Source organism: Apostichopus japonicus, chromosome 17 (assembly GCF_037975245.1).
Source record: "Apostichopus japonicus isolate 1M-3 chromosome 17, ASM3797524v1, whole genome shotgun sequence".
NCBI classification, from domain to species: domain Eukaryota; kingdom Metazoa; phylum Echinodermata; class Holothuroidea; order Aspidochirotida; family Stichopodidae; genus Apostichopus; species Apostichopus japonicus.
Genome location: NC_092577.1, coordinates 23,659,085 through 23,666,796, shown reverse-complemented (window position 1 = coordinate 23,666,796; position 7,712 = coordinate 23,659,085). Strand labels below are relative to the sequence as shown.

At 40.7% G+C, this 7,712-nt stretch overlaps 1 non-coding gene across 1 annotated transcript; it reads right to left on the bottom strand.

Moving 5' to 3' along the window:
• Positions 1-4,635: 4,635 nt before the first annotated feature.
• LOC139955596 (5S ribosomal RNA) lies at positions 4,636-4,754 on the bottom strand. The gene has a single exon (XR_011788832.1). It is a non-coding gene; the product is annotated as a 5S ribosomal RNA (ribosomal RNA).
• Between the last annotated feature and the right edge of the window lie 2,958 nt (positions 4,755-7,712).

The following is a 7,712-nucleotide window of genomic DNA, read 5'->3' as shown; positions in this document are numbered from 1 at the left end:
AATTCGTCTTCCTGATTATTTATAACAGTGCCTTGATTGGTAAGCAAATGCTTCATTACTTTCTTTTTCTGTCGAGACTTTTCTAGATTGAAGAAACACTTTGTTGATTTTTGGCCTTCCTCATAGTATTGAATTTTTTTATCTGAGGGCTATCCCTTTAAGCTCTTTCGTGCCAAATTTGTCCTCCAGACTTTTAAGGCGAGTACAATCATAATGAGGAATTTTCTGTGCTTTATGTTTCTCGTAGTTAAGTTTTTTAAGCTAGTACCTTCTTTATCCGGCGTTGCAATTTCTATTTTCTTTTGCTGAACTTTATTGTTGTAGTCTTTATTTTTGCCTTGAGATTGTCCTACCATAGAAGAAAGTTAACTTCAACATCGTCGCAGAGTTTCTCATTTTGGATTAGCTTGCGCATTAGTCATAAGTATTCTTCATCATGGAGGAGGGAATTGTTAAAAATCCAGTAACCATGTCCTCTTGGTTGAGCAGAAACATCCAAACTAATCTCAACAAAGTCGTGATCAGAACGAGGGTATGTGGTGATGTTACAATAGGAAACACAGTTACTAATCCTACATGAGGAGCGACCGTAAATAGTCTTGCGAATGCACGTGAAATTCCCTTTGCGAGGGTTTCTCTCTCTCTCCAAATATCCACAAGTTGATATTTTGTCGTAGTATCATTTACAACTTTGCGAGAAGGATCTGGGTATGCTCTGCTTGGGAATTTGTCTAAGTAAATATTTAAATACTTATTGAAATTCCCTGCTATAATGACTTCATTATCAATTTGATTGAGTTCGCAATGTAGATTCAGGAAAAGGTTCGTTCTCTCGCTTTGTATATTCGCTGCATAGATATCAATTATAGTAAGGGGCCGTTCATCAATAGTTCGGTGTAATTGAATGTAACGGCCATTGTCATTTGTTATGCACCTTGTTACTTCGCAGTCAGATGTTTCCTTAAACAAAAGGGTTACCCCCCGTCGTTTTTTAGAGGCATACATTGAAGAATACATTTTTGCATCCCATTCAGCAGATGCTTTTCTATCAATATAAAACAATAATGTCATACCTTTTGGCTTTCAGTGAACCGAAAAGCTTTCCCCTTTTCACTGTTTCGTAATCCATTACAGTTTAGGGTTGCTAGAAGAAACATTGCGAAGAGTAGGGAAGTCATGAAGCTAGCTTTTCTTGGGGTATAATTCCTCGTTAGTCTGAGATTTCGCGAAATACTCCTTCTGCGAGCTAGAGCTTGTATGTTTTGTTTAACCATAATTTCGAGCATCGCGTCTTCGTCGCTGGACATTGATCGTTTTGACCCTGTTTTGTCAGATTTCTGATCATCCTTTGCTTTGTTACTTGATTTCTCTTTGGTTCTCTGATTAGTTCCGGCGGAACGGCTGGTTTGGTTGCTTTTTCTGGTGTTTCCGGGGTGGTGTCCATACTGACGGTGCTGACTTTTCCTGTTCCGTTGGTTGAACTGGTTTTGATTTTGGTGGAGGTCTCATTGTTCAATCGACAGATATAGTTTGCGGTGATTGTCTGGCATAGAAAGCTTTTGTGGCCATATGAGTTGCAGCGGAAGCACTTGACTTGTGGACACCGACTCTCTGCATGGCCCTGGCTACCACACTCCCGGCATGTGTAATGTGGGCAGTCTCGCATTATGTGACTGTCACTGAGACATTTGTTGCAAACCTTAGTTTGGACGTTGTGCTTTATTCTAATGTGTTCACCACCAATGTTGATTGCATAAGGTCAACTTGTTGCGTTTGGGGGAAGTTCGACTCGAACAAATCTAATGCCGTTTTCTACACCAGGGAACTGTGTAGTGCTTATGTGTCCATTGTGATTTAATTAGACCTCAAAATTCTGTTACTTTTCCGGACAGTTCATCGTCTTCAACATAGCTGGGTACTCCATAACAACTCACCGTTATGATACTTTTAGAAATTCCTGTCACTGTACAAGAATCTTTCCCGATTTTCAATCATGTCTCTTGCAAAAGCTCTGCGTCTTCTTTCGTTTTCATTGTGATTATCCACTGTCCGTTAAACTTAACACAGCCTCTCACGTTTTCTCTACCAATATCCATGGAAACGGCGTTAATAACATCGATCGGGTTATAGGTATTGTCCACTACTCTTACACTGTACGTATTCAGTACATCTCTAATTTTCGTGGAACTCATCTGAAAGCTTAGGTTTGCCCGTGCGTCGCGAGACGCCGTGGCAAGCAAAAAATACGAAAAATATTATATGAAAATCCTTATCAGCCCGATTACACAACAATAAGACGTGTTTAAAGGATAATATCGTCCTTCCGCTAATAAAAAAAATAATTAAGAGGAAAGAAGGTTCCAGTTAGGAAACCAGAATGAAAACATTTGATGGTTCCTTGCTGCTGTTCATTAGTTCCATTCATAGGGAAATTTCTAACAAAGCCCTAATACAACAACAGTAATTTATGCTCACAAACTTTGTTGCCAAAGTAATGCTAAGCCCTGATATCAATTGCAACACACATCAGTGTGTGAAGACTATCTACCATTATCATCATACCAAGTTTGACGAAATTCCGACTAGTAATAGTAGCCAAGTAATTGCAATTTGGAGTATTTCACTTTTGACCCCATGACCTCATTAATATTCATGATATGAGCACCAAAATCAACAGGGTTAATCTACTTACTATGGGCCACCCACTCACCAAGTATGGTAATGATTGGTCATTCCCTTGTTGAGTTATTGTGCATACAAACTTTTCATAACAAAATAATGCTAGCCCCCCCCCTATAAACATGCATGATATCAATTGCAACACACATCAGTGTGTGGAGACTATCTACCAATATCACCAAGTTTGACGAAATTCAAATAAATAGTAGCCAAGTTATTGCAACTTCGGAGTTTTTCACGTTTGACCTGTGACCTCATTAATATTTTTTAACTTCGTATAACTTCGCACACGAAGGTAAGGGGGTCAACCCATTGACATTTATGATCAGAAGGTACCTTTGACATCTGAAAATTACATCGAAACTGTAAAAATCCCCAAAACACGAAAAGGTCACCAGAGGTCAAATTGAGGTCAAGGGTCACCCAGATGCGGGTCGACAACTGGATTACATTGAAGCAACTCCCAACTTTGACGGACAGTTCGTTCTCAAGTTATCACAAAAATACTAGTTTTTTATCATTAATTGACCTTTGGTGACCTTGGATCACATGACCGTTAAGTTTGAAAATATTCCCCTATACCATTTGCAACTTGTCCCAAAATATCAACCATGTCACACCTTGGAACTGGGAATTATTGCACTAAATGTCTGAAAATTTACTTTGACCTCATATAACTTCACACACAAAGGTCACCTGGGGTAAACCTATTGACATTTTTGATTGGTGAGACGTGAATATAGCATTAAAACTGTAAAAATTCAACCATTTTTTTCTTTGCCCATTTTCTCACCCAAAATACTACATTTTTAACATTAATTGACCTTTGATGACCTCGGATCACATGACCGTTAAGTTTGAAATAATTCCTCTATACCATTTGCAACTTGTCCCAAAATATCAACCTTGTTACACCTTGGCACTGGGAGTTATTGCATTAAATGTCTGAAAATTAACTTTGACCTTCTATAACTTTACACACAAAGGTCACCTGGGTGTCAACCCATTGACATTTTTGATCGGAAGGTACCTTTGATATCCAAATCTAGCATCAACACCAAACATTTTCTTTTTCGCCCGTTTTCTCCCAAACTAAGCACATTTTTTTAAATGTGACCTGACCTTTTGACCTTGGTTTCAAATGTAGTTTCATCTGCTGATTCCAAAAATCAACACAAGTCTGTACAGCCATCCTAACTCCGACCGAAAACTTTGACCCCATATAAGTTCGCACACAAAGGTCACACGGGGGTCAACCTATCGATATTTATGATCGGAAGGTACCTTTGACATCTGAAAATAGCATCGAAACTGTAAACATCCCCAAAACATGAAAAGGTCACCAGAGGTCAAATTGAGGTCAAGGGTCACCCAGGTGTGGGTCGACAATTGGATTACACTGAAGCAACTCCCAACCCTAACGGACAATTCGTTCTCAAGTTATCGCAAAAATACTACTTTTTTAATATTAATTGACCTTTGGTGACTTCAGATCACATGACCGTTAAGTTTGAAAATGTTCCCCTAACCAGTTCACAACTTGTCCCAAAATATCAACCTTGTCGCACATTGGCACTGGGAGTTATTGCAGTTTTAGTATTTTGGGTTTTTGGACCAAAACTGACCTTTGGTGACCTTTGTGGGCACCAAAAACAATAGGGTTCATCTACTCACTATGGGCCACCCACCCACCAAGTTTGATCATGATCAGTCAATCCCTTGTTGCGTTATCGTGCATACAAGCTAAAGCGTCACACACATACACACACACACGCCAACCTGAATACATAGGTTCCTTTGCTTTTAGCAAGGAACCAAAAAGCAATAACAAAATACAGAGTAACAGAGCACAACCACTGCAGCACGTCAGCTGTTGATATATCACGCTGTTGATATATTTTCCATTTTAAAATCACGTTCCTCGCGGCAAGGCAGTGTTCTAATTATGAAAAGAAAAGCCTACGGCACCCAGTATTCCCAGGCGGTCACCCATCCAAGTACTGACTGCGCTCTACGTTGCTTGACTTTGGTGATCGGACGAGAACCGGTATAGTCAACGCGATATGGCCGTAGACATTAGAAGAAGCCAATGTTGGTTATTGCAATTTTTCATCGTCGTGGCAACATAATTTTATCAATTATGAAAAGAATAGCCTACGGCACCCAATATTCCCAGGCGGGTCACCCATCCAAGTACTGACTGCGCTTTTACATGTATATATATATATATATATATATAATATTATAATATATGAAAACAATCGAAATATTTTTTAATATATTCCATTTTAAAATCGCGTTCGTCGTGGCAAGACAGTTTTTTAATTATTAAAAGAAAAGCCTACGGCACCCAGTATTCCCAGGTGACGTCGGTGATCGGACGAGAAGCGGTGTAACAGAACATTTTTTCCCCCTAACAATTTTCCCCCAACGGGGGGAATTTTTACTACGATAAATTCACCCCCCCCCCCCACCCTGAAAATTTACTCCCCCACCATAAGCATGATCAATGTTCCTGCCAGCACCTGCGCAAGTCTTTAGCTTGCAATGAATTTCATAATATGCCTATATTCCAATAGGCGATATCTCAAATTGAGTGTATGATGAGATGGTCGATCGCTTGTTCATGGCAATTAAACGCTACGAATATATCCTTCACGTATTCGCAACATTTTGTTAGTGGCCAGCGGACAGTTAGTTGCAAGGATTGGTGCAATTTAGCCAGTTGAGAAAATCAGTAGCCAACTCCCAATATCCAATTTCATATCGAGGAAGTTCAGTGTCTAGAGTAATTCAATGGTGTTCAATCAGTTTCTTCTTGCTTCTTCAAATGGTTCACAGAATAAAGTTTATCCACAGTGAAGTTTACTATCTACATTGATTGGAGTTGATAATAATCTTTAACCTTGTTAGTGTAGGGATTTCATTCAGTCTTGTTCAAGTGGGGAGAATTGTCATCTATTGATTGAGGTTAGACTCAAATCATGATTGACATGGAACAGGGGCGTACGCACGGGGAGGGGGGGTTGGGGGTTCAAACCCACGTGTTATTACTATTGATTTTGATTAAGAATGTCGGTACCCAACGGGGAAAAGAATGAATCAGTCAGTCACGATATAATATTTATTATATATATATTTATTATGCAACTTATCAACATATCGAAACTCCACTACTGGTAGAAGAAAATGAAATATCATTATTACAATGAATTGCCTGAAGGAAAGAGTTAGTATGTAAGAAAGTAGAGGTAGCTGAACTCTCTTGGAATATATAATGAAGTCCTGAATAATGTTACATGTAGAATACAACATTCAATCTGTTCATTAAAGCCCCAATCAGCCTTTATTTCATGTATTCCTTTCAAATAGAGGATATCGATAGTAAGGGAAATTGAAGATTGATCACCATTTTTCTCCAAGACCACAGAAGATAGAGTGCTATAATTTCGGCTGAATTACTTTTCAGGGATGGGGTATCGAATGATGGCATTCGTTTTCGATATCATTGATGTTTATTTCTGCGAATATCTCAAAGGCTGATTGGGGCTTTAAGTTGGCATCCCTTTCATATGTGCAAAATTACACCAAAAATGTTCCCCCTGCTATGCATTATATCTCATAGTGGCCTTAGTGTTAGTCACACCACATTACCACACGTTTTCCTTGATGATGGATGTACACACTCAGAGTGACATTCAGGTCATGGTGTTGTGTGATGAAACTTAGTACATATCAACCTAAAAATGTGACTAGTGGGCACTGGTTTACAACTGCCTCTCACAATATATTTCAAACTCAACAGTGTTAATGAGTAACAATTAGGACGCACTGTTCACTCCATTCTCCAACTCACACAATGTTGAGCTTACTAGGCTACTTACAATTGAGACACATTGATTACATATGACCTTCTCCCACAGACAAAGAAACATGACATCGAACACTACATCTCTGACACACCTTCATCGATCTGCTACTTGGCAGCCGACATGGGCACGACAAGTCTATCTTGAAGTTCTCGGTTGGCAGCACTGGGGGGAAAACTCCTTCTTCATACTCCGGTCATCACTCCTTCTTGCAGGCATCGTCTCAGGTGTGCCCTCAACTGGGTTCTGTCGTAGAATGTTGCACCCGGATCTACACCAACAACAATGGTCATTGCAAATGCCAGAGCATACGCCCACAGTCTGAACCATTTGTCTGCTTCTGAGTGGATGGCATCTCAACGGTGATGGCCTCAAAGGGGGCTCTGTAACAGGCTGGCTATGACTCTCCTTGTCATATACACGTACTTGACCTGGCTTACACCCAACAGTGGATATGACAATCCAATGGTTCCTGTTGGCATTATGTACTTGGATGAACTCTTGCGACTGGACTCCAAAGCAGGTTCTCCCCTAAACATGTATCCTGGAGGCCCCCCGCAGCTGGGTACTGGTGTCTTATCAGTGCCTGGGTAGCATTCATTTGTGTGTCCCGCATCCAATACCGAGGTTTCACGACATCTTCCAACTGCTTCTTCCCCAGTGGCCTGAACTTTGGTCTGGTCGATGGCTTGAAGGTGCTGTCGGTGGACTTCCCAGTGATGACACAATCCTCGGTCTCTCTCGCTGCTGTCTCTGCTTCTGGCTTACATTCTACCTTGTCGGCCTCTGTCTCTCCGCTGCTGCCTTTCCACCAGATGGATAATTGTCTGTCTTTCATCTCTTTGTTTCTGGCTCAGTCTCTATTGCTTCGCTAGACTCACGCTTACAGTACACTTTGAGTCTGCTTGCATTCACTGTTTTCTTCATGGTGACATCATCCTTCTCTAGTCTGTAGACACCCTTCTTTACCTCGCAATGAATCAGGTATGGGCCAGTGTACCTTGGTGCCATCTTTCCACCACACCTGTCGTGGTTCTTAACTACCTCCATCAGCACTTGGGGTCCAGCTGTGTGAACCCCTCTGGGTTACAGCGCCTGTCGTAGTTCTTCTTCTGCCGTGCCTGGGCCGTGGTTATGTTTTGCATAGCAGTGTCTGCCGCAGCT